The sequence below is a fragment of the Typopeltis vanoorti genome, chromosome 23 (assembly GCF_054136105.1).
Source record: "Typopeltis vanoorti isolate ZY-2024b chromosome 23, IOZ_Tvanoo_1.0, whole genome shotgun sequence".
Taxonomy (NCBI): domain Eukaryota; kingdom Metazoa; phylum Arthropoda; class Arachnida; order Uropygi; family Thelyphonidae; genus Typopeltis; species Typopeltis vanoorti.
This window is the reverse complement of record NC_143571.1, coordinates 89,909,949-89,922,951: the sequence shown is the minus strand read 5'-3', so window position 1 is coordinate 89,922,951 and position 13,003 is coordinate 89,909,949. Positions and strand designations below refer to the sequence as shown.

General features: G+C 35.0%; 1 long non-coding RNA gene across 1 annotated transcript in view; it reads left to right on the top strand.

The window, feature by feature from the left end:
* Positions 1–11,783, top strand: part of LOC150094049 (uncharacterized) — a 178,334-nt gene extending 166,551 nt beyond the window's left edge. The window contains exon 3 of the long non-coding RNA XR_016550295.1: positions 9,199–11,783. This is a non-coding gene — a long non-coding RNA (uncharacterized LOC150094049). The remainder of the gene's footprint in view (positions 1–9,198) is intronic.
* The last annotated feature ends 1,220 nt before the right edge of the window (positions 11,784–13,003 follow it).

Below are 13,003 nucleotides of genomic sequence, written 5' to 3'. Positions count from 1 at the left end.
TAGCGATGAATTTTAAATACTGATTATTATTTTGTCACACTTTTCTCTTACAGGAAAAAAGAGATATTCATCTGTAACGTATCTGAAAAATATCTTTGAGCTGGAAACATCCTGGTTCAAATTCAGTTGATTGTTTTCAGCGTAATACTAGTTAGCCTAGTGACTTAGCTTTTATTCTAAATATGAACTGAAAGAAAATAAATAAATAAATAAACGATTATGGAATGAAACTCCTACGTAATGTCAAGGCGTAATAACACACTTGCTACGTAATAACACACTTACCTCTCCATTAGCTCTATCTACCTCTGCTCAATCATTTCCATGTTGATTCAGTGAAGGTTGCCCAAAGGAAAAAAGTGCAACAGATTAATGGAATGGAAGGGATAATTTCGTGAATTTGAAATTTGACCTCAAGGAGATCATCGGCAGTTGTTTCAGTTGATGTAATAGGTTTACAAGAAACAACCAAATTGTAGAAGTTACTTTCCTAATAATTCCCACTAGAATTTGTAAAAATTAAAACTTATACACACTCAGAACACTTACATAATACGGAGACTTAGATTAGATTTAGATTAAGAGGGGCGAGAGAGAGAGAGAGAGAGAGAGAGAGAGAGAGAGAGAGAGAGAGAGAGAGAGAGAAAGGTCAGAATCAAATCCTTGATTTGATTCTGACCTAACAGTTCAGAATAAAATCAAGGACATCTTCATGACTGAAGAGATTTGGATTTCATTCATCATTACTGTGGTTCTAACATAATGCAACATTATGCATAATGCATTATATATATATAATATTCATCAAAGCTTGATTTTCTTCCTCAGTCTTAACAAAAGACTGGTTATGTTCCACTAATTCGAGCCCTACCCAAGGGCCTATGAGTTGTGGAAGTACTTTCTGAAAATCAAAGCTGTGCCGAACAAAGCGGTCTTTTGCAGCTGCCCAATTATTAATCCATGTAACTCGAGTGCTTCTAGATGTTCTTTCAAAGGTTTAGGGATGGCGCCTAAAGCACCTATTATTATGGGAACAACTTTCGTTTTCTTTTGCTAGATTCGTTCAACTTCGACTCCCAAATCGCGATACTTTGTAATTTTTTTCATTTTCTGTGTCGTAAATCCAGCTATCTCCTGGTACTGATATTTCGATAAACTGAACACCCTTTTTGCAACCACTGTTATATCGGCTGTATTACATTCCATGCTTTTGTCAGTATATATATATATATATATATATATATATATATATATATATATATATATATATATGCATTTAAAGAGCATTAAGCGTTATAAATCTTTATTTTCGTACTCTTCTGTTAAAAACAAAAAGTGTCAAAGAACTAGTTCGTCTGCTAAGAAGCTAACATCGAATATAGAACTGGCTTACTCCACGAAAAACTCTGAGCCGTTAAGTCAGTGATTGCAATTTGTTAGTAGAAAGAGAAACGCATTACCTATCCCTTATGCACTTCGTCAGAAGGAGGCAGCTCAATTCCAATCTCTCAAGTTGTTCTTTGGATCAATGAAGAAATATAATCTAAATTGCTACAACGAAGGTATAAATGTGAAAGAAGTGAGAGAAGAAAAAGAGATAGCGACAAGAAATACATTTCTAGTACATTGAAATGATTTCTCAGCAGAAATACTTTTGACGCCAGAGTGTATGCAAGAATATGTTCAACTATAAATCTTATCCTTTTATTGTGTTTAGCACGAGAGGATTGATGCAGGCTGCCTGTTTAATCACCCCTTATGTTTGTCGCGTGGTCTGTTTAATTCCAGTTGGCTCTGCGCGAGGTCAGACAGCGAGCATACTGTCCTTGTTGGATCTCCATGGACTGCATTAATTCATTACGTGAGGAAACCGAATGCGTGATGAATTGCTTGCGATGGATACAAATGTGCTAACCCTGCCATTGTTCTAGTCAAGTATGTACTACGACATATGCCTGTATTCTGGGTTATTTACCGAACAGAATCGCCATTTTTTTTAGGCCGGAGTCCTTTCTGATGGCGACCGCTGCTGGCGGAAGGAGATACAACAAGATTAATTGTTCACACGCTATCGCAGCAACCCTGATGCGACTATTTGTCAAGGAGACGTTTATCACATTGTGTTTCTCCCATAAAGTGTTACTTGTAGCAACACTGGTACGAATAAAACAGTGCAGACATCTTTCCTGGTCGACATGTAGCCCAGTGCTCAATCACTGTTTCTATTTCACTTCTTTCCATAAACTGCGTTAAAAAAGCGATTTATCTCTACTGGATTGCAACAAGAACTTCATCCTGCTGCTACTGAATACCAAACATAGTACGCCATAATCATAATGAAAAAAAAGTCGCGCATTCTATTGTTGTCCGTTGTCACGTGATAGTATTTGACCTATGGAATTTTTTATGGAATCACAGTGCCATCTCATTAGGTTATTTCTAAAGCATAAATCGCAAATTAAATTTCTGTGTTGCAAAAGTTTCATTTGGGGAGAAATACTGATAATAAATGTGGAAATTACTTCTAAAAACATGTCTAATTCACAACCCATTATATAACTTAAAAAATAGTTTACATCTTATGAAGAATGAAAAAAAAATGACCTTCGTGAATGAACCGTCAATGGAGGTATTCCGAAAAATCAGCATTACGTAATGCTCCTGTTAAAACAAATAGGCCCTCGTAATGTGAGTAATCCATGTTACCAATGAGATGGAGGATGAATAGATTAGTCTATGACAATTAATTTGAACAGCAGTAGTCCAAGAAAAGATTCCTGTAGAATGGCACTAGTTATCTTCCTTTTTCTGAGACACTGCTCCACTCTCATCATGCTGATATCCATGGGAAGGATCACTGTCTCAAAAAAGGAAGTTAACAGCAATTTGTTATTGATATTGCATATGCTTTGATGTAGTTGAGAATTATTAGAAGTGACATCAGTATCAGATCCCTTCAGGAAATAAGTAAGCTTCTTCTTTACAAGCTTATTACCTCTGAGTATTAGTCACATGTTTGATTCCTAGTTAAAGAGTTAGAATAATTATTGGCAATGGTTGTGGTAGCAAAAACAATATAACGTTTATCTTTTGAGTGTGAAAGACTAGGTTCAAATCCCATCTAAGATATCAGGAATCTTTATATAAGGACTTTTCAGTAGAAGGTGAGTTAGCCGGTTATTTTTTAAAAAGACCTTACAAAAGGTCTTCACATCCTAGAAATACTTAAATACAATGCTCATCACTCGTCAGTCGATCGGGTTGAACGATAATCTCGAATTTAACTATGCAGGGTCAACCTTCCCAAGAGTTCTGCTGTTGTCTATCTTTAATTGGTGACTAATGATTAGGAATGAAGTCAGAGCTGAGATTTAATTCAGTTCGAAATGTGATGCAAAATTCTTTCAGAATTTCTTGCCCTGAGCATGTGTGTGTGTGTGTGTGTGTGTGTGTGTGTGTGTGTGTGTGTGTGTGTGTGTGTGTGTGTGTGTGTGTGTGTGTGTGTGTGTGTGTGTGTGTGTGTGTGTGTGTGTGTGTGTGTCGCCATCTGACCAACAGATTACGAATTCAATCCCACTGTGGATGGAGGTTTATGTTTAGATAAACTTTCTTCTCCTGACGGGAGACCACTATCTTGGTTATCAGAAGCTTGAAGTAGCTTGAAAAAGTATCCCATGCTTTGTTTCTAGACACGCTTCCGGATTATTTAAATTTAATGAATGTACGGTACCTTTATAAAGGTCACGGGTAGCATTCAATTAATTTTTTTTAAAGATTCGGATCAAATATATAAGTATTTTGCTGTTCCAGAAGATACTAAATTCGTATAATAAAATTTCCTTCAGGTCTAATCTGGAACGTAAGGTACGATGCATGTAGGATCCAACTCCAATGGATCCAACCGTAACCGTATTGGTTCAGGTTGGATCTATGCCGTGAAATTCTGTCAAATATGCTATGTTTTCAAGCCTTTTCAAGAAAGACTAACGCTGATCACTCATGAGTGGGAGGATGGGTAGAAAAGTGTCGTACCGTAAATAAACTCATGTTATTTTGTCCCGATAATATATGGGAGAGTGGGAACATTCTGTTGTCAGTTAAGCGCATCATATTTTGATCTCCATCGCATCAGTCTGTTAAGCCTGACAATTGCATCTGTTCCATTCATAGTAGTAGTCTTCGGGATGACGAGCTGAATTTCTCGAACGAAAAATCCGCTCTGTCCATCTCAGTAAGAGATTGGCTTCTTCACCTTTAGTTGAAAACTCTGTTTTAATGATTTTTCGCATCTTGAATAAAAATTGAACCGAAGGGCTTTCCAACGAAAGGATAAACTTCGGGACTGGGCTATGGATTCTGTATAAACCAACTGGACTCAAATAATATATTAATTCATAAGAGTGATCGACAGCCTTGCATAAACTACTATCTTCAGCGTGAGTTGATCACACCATTAAGCGAAGTAATAATAAGGAGAGAATATACTCACCCTTGACTAGTTTTTTATTTATTTTTATGGATTAAAATAGTATTAGTTTTCTTTTACTTTTTTTAATCTAATTTATACTACAGTCAAAGTTCTTTATCATTTTATAATCCGGACTATGGAAATATACGGCCATCGTTAGTAAGCACATCGATGGTTATTTATGATGCGAGTGTGCGACTACAGCTGGAATACGTCGATAGTCCAATTCAAGCGGTTATAATTTGTAATTGGAAGTTAATATTAATTTTTTGGAAAGTGAAGTTTAATAATTGTTTTGATTAGTTGCTCTGACGAATTTAAGTCCACATTTATGAGAATAACGATCTGATCCATTCTTACAACTCCTCTTAAATGTACATACAGTCTAATGGTATCTACAAACAGCAAACCTGTAGAGCTCTGAAAGTAAGAACAGCATTTATATGGCAAATTGTAGAACAAGAACATATTCATGACTGGAACGGAAATGACTCTTTAACAACGATTTTTAAGATCCCTGAGCATTTACACGAAAAGACCACCCGGCATACATTGCTTATATGGGACAAGCTTACTTTTTCATGTCTCTGGGCCAAACCTTTGCATACTAAAGTCATATAACAATAGCTTCGATAAAGAACACTGTTTCTAGTTTCTTAATCCTCTGTCCATAACACCTAAGAAGAAGAACCAGAAGTGGGTATGTGCTTCAGAAAGAACAGTATTATAAGAGTGAAGTGAAACCGGCAAAAGCAATAACAAAGTTTGAAAGAAAACTTCCACTTCATTCGAATTTGTTACACTTTTACATCTCGTTTTTAAAAAAGAATTTTCCATGTCTACTTCTCTTCTTTGAATCTACACGTTAACACTTTTTCAGAACATATTTGATGTATGCAACGCAGCATAACACTTATTTTATTTTTATTATCTTATTATTTTTATTATCTTGTCATTTTTCTTTACTTTTGTTTATTTATTTATATTTTGTAAAACATTATCACTTCTTTCGTTGGACAATCTTCTTATCGGGGAAAAATAATATTTGCTGACACAAATGTTAACATTTATTAAGAATTTCGCTAAGATGTAATAACGAACGCCGAGAAAAGAAAAAGAAAATCGCGTAGAAAATATTCTGTTATTTATGTATGAGACCGGTTGACTCACCTTCCTATGAAAAGCTCTAATAAAAGATCTTCGTGTCCAAGGAGTATTCTACCGCAGGTCTTTCTGTATGAAAGGCATTGTTGAAACCGACTGAGCTACGGAGGCGCCTAATATAGAGTACGTAGTTGAATTGTAGGTTCGAATCCTACCTCAGGCATGGATGTAGTTGAAAACTATGCTACTACGTCCAAACAGGCAGGACAGCTAACATCAGGATATCTGGAGATAAGGACTATATCCGGTTTCACCAATACAGCCACTCCGGATTTGCTGACCATGCATACGCTGGAAGAAACCACTTTACTACACCGCAGGAAGTATAAATATGAGAGATTATTCCTGGAATCAGCCTCAGCTTTAAAAAACTCCCCAAACCTCAACAAATTTGAATGCACGAGACTGCCCCAAATATCGGAAGCTTGCATTCTAAGAACATCAGCCCAACATCCATGACCACCCAATTCAGCCAACTAGGGGTAACATTTAGGATTCTAGGACCGACTTCAGTTGTTTTTCGTCAACCATCTTTGCTTTGTGTTAGTGACTGCGTGCATATATTGTTATCCTTTTGCTTCTTTTGTGATTTAGGTGGAAACTGTACGTAATGGCTTTTGCAGCAGTGCAACACATACAGAATATGCAACTATGCGTGTTCTGTATGTGTTGTAGTTCGTGTGTAGTAGATATAAGTTGTGTGATTGATTGCTAGTAATAGATGCATTGTCCAGGGCATATCTAATAATAGCATTATTTACCGAACAGTGAGGTAAGTGTATTTCTGTGTTGCAGTAAGTGCAGTGAACTGAGCCACTATGTTTGAATCTGTGCAGCCTGGATGCATATATTGTTATTTTGTGTTCCCTGAAGATGGTAATGTAACATTACCGAAATATAGGAAGTATTAATTATTGGTTTTAATTAATATTCTAGTATGCGTTGTCTTTCCCTAAAATCTGACAGTTATGTATTACCAATGTTTTCAAAAGCTTGCTCTAGACCAGCACCATAGCTCTATGCGCATTTAAAAAGACTTCGGAGCCTTCTAGAAAGCAGGTACTCTATTCGCTTGTTCAAGCAGGCCAGCTGATTAGCTTATGTATTCTGAACATAAAGTATTGTTTTCCTTAATTTTGCAAAAGGAATAGCCCAGTTAAAATTAAAATGACAGTAAGATCATGTACAAAATGTTTGCTTTTTGTTGTTTAATATTAATTTCATTGATTGTTCCTGCATCTGATTCTGTTTACTCGTTAACAACAACAACTGTTCCTTCATTTGGCTGAAGTTAAATTAAATTTGCAAATTAGGCCAATTAATTCATAGAGTATTATTACCTTTCTGTACTGCAAAACACGATCCCTGTTCTCTCCTGGTAACCTCCTGCTACACTACTTTATATCGATAAATAACGACTTGCAGCAAACTTAAGTCCACCCTGAGTTCCAACTCACAAAGGTGGAAAGGCTTCGAGGACACTCGAGGAATTTTAGACGAAGTGGAGAGCATAATTGTAGGCTGGGGATTAGCTACTTGCGTTTCGGTAACTAGATAATTATACGGAGAAATAATCAGAAGCATATTGAGGCGTGTGAATGAGAGCGTTTAATGTCGGACGAGAGGCTTGTCCAGTCAAGGGATTGAATAGGGCGAAATTAAAAATCTATTATATGAACTGCTCATATTTCACCATGTAATCAACCTTTAATTTCGGTGTTAATAATTAAGCGAAGCAAGGGAGCAATATGTGCTCGGACTAATTTAACTGCTAACTTACTTCGCAATATATAACTCATCCATCTATATATGTATATAGATGGATGAGAGAGAGAGAGGGAGAGAGGGAGAGAGAGAGAGAGATGTCAAGACCACACAGAGAAAGAGAAAGAAAGAGAGCGATGAACAGAAAGACAAGGAAGACACAGAAGATAATAGACAATGAGGGAGATATGAGCCTGATAGAGAATAAATGATGAAGAGGGAGAATGAGTGAGTAAAATGTGTGTGTGTGTGTGTGTGTGTGTGTGTGTGCACGCGCGCGCACACACACACACTTATTTTGCCTGAGTGGATACCGTCACCTCTCTACAACTAGCACGTTGTAGATTAAAGCTTTTTTTATTAATATATCAAAAATGCATTGGATATTGCGAAAACAGACCCGTCTGCTGCGTAAAAAAGGGATGCAAAACGGTGTCTGTAAATAGGCTTTGTATGATGAGTTGCCTTAAACAGGAGTATGAAAAATCTTGAACACTAGACAGCTTCTCCAATATCCCACATAAACGAAGCTAGTCCAAAAGGCAAATAAAAGACAATGGGGGTTACACCAAAAGGGGTTTTATTCTGAGGAGATGAAGTAAACATTCACTAACAGCATAACTGCAAATTCGCAAATTTAATCGTGTGAATGCTTTCAATCTAACAAACGTCCACAAGGAAATTCCACATTATGGAATTTGTTGGAGACCTTCAATGAATCCCCTTAAATTCATCAGAGACCAGAATGCCTGACGGCAACTGAATTAGAATAATAAGAAATGAAGAAATAAAAAACTTTGAAATTTCTTCACAAACAAATCCAAAGGAGTACGATAAAGAAAACTTCGGAAATACCTCTAGATGACGCTACTGTAGTCCGTAAAACACCTCTGCTGAACATTGCGTAACACAATGTGTTAGGTTCCTTTGCCGCATTTCAGTGTTATAGTTTGCAGTTATTGAGAAATAATACACCTTGAAATACGTGGTTGTGTTGGGCCCTTGTTGGCGATTTCCATCCAAAATACTGTATATGTAAATGGACCATTTGTTTTAAGTTAATCCTATCTACGAAAATTCTACCTGGAAGCTTGAACCAAACAGGAAATTTCAAGTTCCCAGAAAGCAGTGTGGTTGGTTTCACAGCGATCGACGGAAACCAGCTGCTACCTAGAAACATTCATAACCCATATTCACAGTGAAATACACACCCGTAGCCTGTTAGTTGAAGAAAACGTACGCTATCCATTTAGGTAACGAGACTAGCTTAAAGCTCACAGAAAAACAATAACAATCATGTCCGTATATAAATAGAACGGATCACTGTTTGCAATTTACTTCATCATTTGAGCATTTGATTTGATCATAAGCACATTGACAGAAGATTTGAAAGACTTGAAACGATGATTCCATCAAAAGCTTTATTTTGAAAATTCATGCCAAAATGGCAAGAATCTTTTCTCCATCCTTCTGACTCCAAATATCTGGCACTTCTTGACTTTTCTTTTTTCCAGAACTCATGTTGACAATGAAGAAAGTTCTTACAATATCATCACGACTGCGAAACATTATGATGTGCTGTATTTGCCCAATTAAAACCACATAACGTTTCATCAGTTGAATACTCCTAATTACCAGAATACTCCTAGTGTTTGGCTTACTTCTTAAGGGAACGCCCTCCAAAACAGGGATGAAATATGCGGAATAAGTGGCTCAAAAAGGTTTTAAAATGTAAGAAGGAAATTTTCGATTCATCCTAATATAAAATTTGCTTGTAATCTTTCTTGTTCTCTTTCTTTCAGGAGGAGTGGAAATTCAGCTTCCAAAGAAACCTTCCCCAGCACTCTTTTATAGCGAAATCGCAGCTGTTCGCAATTATCAATCCAGTCTATAGGTCAGGCAGTCAGCGAAGCGGGAAGGAAATGCAAACCATAATAGAGAGTATTCAGACTTGGTGTATAAACCTTAGGCACGTAAATGATTTTCCCCATTTTGCTCTTGAACGTGAGAAGAACGTACACCATACTGAAGTTCCCAAACGCATCTGGACTACCTCTGCATTACGATGATCGCCTGCCCTTCCACTGTCGAACACGTGTTTCGCACCCGGTGTTCCCCTGTCTTGTCGGTCAATAAATACAAAGTATAAATTAGAGGATAACCTTCTCCTCATTTCACAAATATAATAATAATAATAACAATATAATTAATAATAATATTTCACAAATATAACAATAATAATAATAATAATATAATCAATAATAATGATTTTATTATTATTATTATTATTATTATTATTATTATTATTATTATTATTATTATTATTATTATCATCATCATCATCATCATCATATCAAGGATTTAGGGCTAGCATGGCCTGTTCCGGCCTTAGAAGTCATCGTTGAATCTTTTAAGAGGACGTCCTGGTTTTCTTTTTCCTAATGTCTTGTACTTGAAGGCTTGTTTTGGTAATCTTTCTGTTTTCATTCTTTCGACATGTTCCATCCATTTATGTTTATATTTTTAATTTTTTCTATTACTGATTCCTGGTTTAATTATTTCATAATTTCTTCCTTTCTTTTGTGATCAAATAGGGTATACTTTGTAGTTTTTCTCATAAATTCATTTCTGATGTTATTAATCTTTGCTTGTCTTTTTGTTTTATTGTCCAGATTTCGCTTCCATACATTAAGACTGGTAGGGATAATGTATTGTATACTTTTAGTCGGGTTTGTTTTTGAACTAGGTTTGGTTTAAATATAGAGTTAATTACACCTGTTATTTTTAAATATTTTGCAATTTTTACGTTTATATCTTTTTCATTTTCATATGTGATCAAGCAATCCTAGCTAGTTAAATGAATTCACCTGTTCTAAGATCTTGTTATCTATTACTATTTTAGTTTTTGCTGGATCTTGTCCTTTAAATGCCATAGTTTTTGATTTTTCTGTTGATATTATCATACCATAATCTTTGGATATCTCATTTAGATCTAAAATAGATTTCTGTAGGTTATCTTCAGAAGAATTTGTAATTATTATTTGGTCGTCGGCAAAGAGGAGAGTGTTTAAGTTAACTGTAGGAGAAAGTTTAATACCTTGATGGAAATTTTTATTCCATTTTATTATTATTTCATTTAGATAAATATTAAAAAGAGTTGCTGAGAGGGGACATCCTTGCTGAGGGGACAAACCAAGGGAACCCCTTGGTTTATCTCTCTCGTATATGATAGCTCATGATTTAATCTTATTTATATTTGATTATTTTCATATATACTTATGATAGCTTTTAGAATATTATTTGGTATTTGTCTTTCTTTTAATATGTTAAATAATATGTTTCTTTTAACTTTGTCAAATGCTTTTTCAAAGTCAATAAATGCATTATGTGTTTCTAAATTGTATTCTCTTCTTTTCTCTATTATTTAGGCAAAAGGCCGGGTCTATACATGATCATAATTTTCTAAATCCATTCTGTACTTCTAAAATAAAGTTTTCGGAATATTTCATTAGTTTGCTATTTAAAATTCTGCTATATATTTTGTAACAGGAATTTAGTATGCTTATACCTCCATAATTTTTAAGATCATCTCTACTACCTTTTTTTTTATATATAGTAATCACAATTGCTTTTTTCCATGCTATTGGGGAGTTACCAGTTGAATAAATTTTATTTAAAAAATAATTTATTTAAAAATAATAATTAATAATTTTAATATCATGTAACAAATTGTACCGTACTTCATGTAATTTCTTTGAAAGATAATAAACTGTGGTTTGAAAAAATAGACAGGTATCTCCAGAGAGTCAGGGACTCATCGAGGGAGAGCCCTTATAAGCTATTAATGCCTTAATACTTTCAGATACTTTCTAATACAATTCAAAGTTAGGGTGTTACTAAGCATCAGAACTAATCGAAAACGAAAATTGATAACAAACATAATTTTAAACAACAGCCCCACATTAGTGGAATAGAAGTAAGCTTTTTAAAATATTAATATAAAATAAACAGCATAATTATCTGAACGTTTGATTTGTGCCTGAAATTTTTTCTGGATGTTGTACGGAGCATAATAAAGCCAGTTTCTTTCCTATTAATACTTTTATAATGTTCTGTTATTTCTAAAAATCCTCTATAAATGTGTAATGCACAGCAATCATTCTATATTTTGGTGTTCGCTTGAAGATTTCTGCTGTCATTTTTAAATCAGATATCTGTTTCATTGCGGTTGCTAGATTGGCTATGCGTATACATTCTTGAATGTTAAAAATGATGAAATACAATTGATTATCTGATATACAATACGTTTTGTACAAATAATGTCATCTCGTTTTGTACAAACGAGAGAATTTCTATGAGTCACACCCAATAAAGTTGGTAAACATGTTGTGGAGTTTTATTGTTAGTCAGCTAAGGATTCATTTACCCGGAAACACTACTCTCTAAACCAAAGATTCACCATCAGCCTACGTCAGCATTCTACCAAGGAAACTGGGGATTTCACACTGGACAACGAAAATCATTTACACCTGAAGACCTTCCCAAACATTCATGCCTTTTTAGGATTGGAAGATGGAAGACATAACTGTTAGTTGGGAAACGAGATGTTATTCACTCAGCTAACTATCATGGTTGATTAACTTGATCAGCTTTACTTTTGTGACCCACCTCCTAAAAACCACACATTCAATGAAAATTTACAGAATTTATTTCACTGTCTTGTGGTATTAGAACAAAAGACATTAGGGGTAGGTTAAGATCCTCATTTTGTTATCGACGTAGATTTTCCAGCCAATGATATTAGAGTGGAATACATATGTAAATTGTCGTAGACGGGAACGACAAGGAGAAAGTCAGATAATTAAGGGATTCAAATTTAGAAGCCAAACGTGGCTTGTTTCAAACCATTTCATTCGTCCAATAAGTAAATGGTGGGTTCCTAGAATATTCTGTTTCATCACCACCACCACCTCCTTTAATTTAATTCTTACTCGGCATAAAGATGCCCCGATAAAATAATAGCCCTTAGTTAAGTTTACTGAACTTCACCACAAATCCACTCTAAACGACTTAAACTTTTATTTTGCTTCTTACTCTCTCTTCGTCTTCTTTCTTCATTTTATGCGTACAAAACATTAACCCAAACCACAAACATAATGTCCTACAGTTCCCAGCTCCAAATATAACTGCATTATATCAATCCTCATTGACCAGATTTAAAGATAAGCTTTTGCTCATCTAATATTAGCCGTTGATACTCAGTAATATTGAGTAAATATGAAGTATTTTAAGTAAATGTCAAGCATGCTAATTAAAACTATTCATGCACTATAATTCATTAAAACGTAGATAAACATTACAGAAACGGAAGCACTTTTTAACATGAGTTATGCTCCACTAAATGTGTTGTAAATTTCCAAAGACATAAAATTAATGATTTTCTATAAAATTCCGGTATCTGTTTACTTTTTCCGGATTTTAGTTTGTAGCATCTCCGTTTTGTGACAGATCCGTTCTACAAATCCTTTACAATAAAACATCATTTCGTGTCCTGTTGTTCGCTGTTTCAAGAAGTTTAGAGTGTGAATCATTTCTATTGCATCAAGC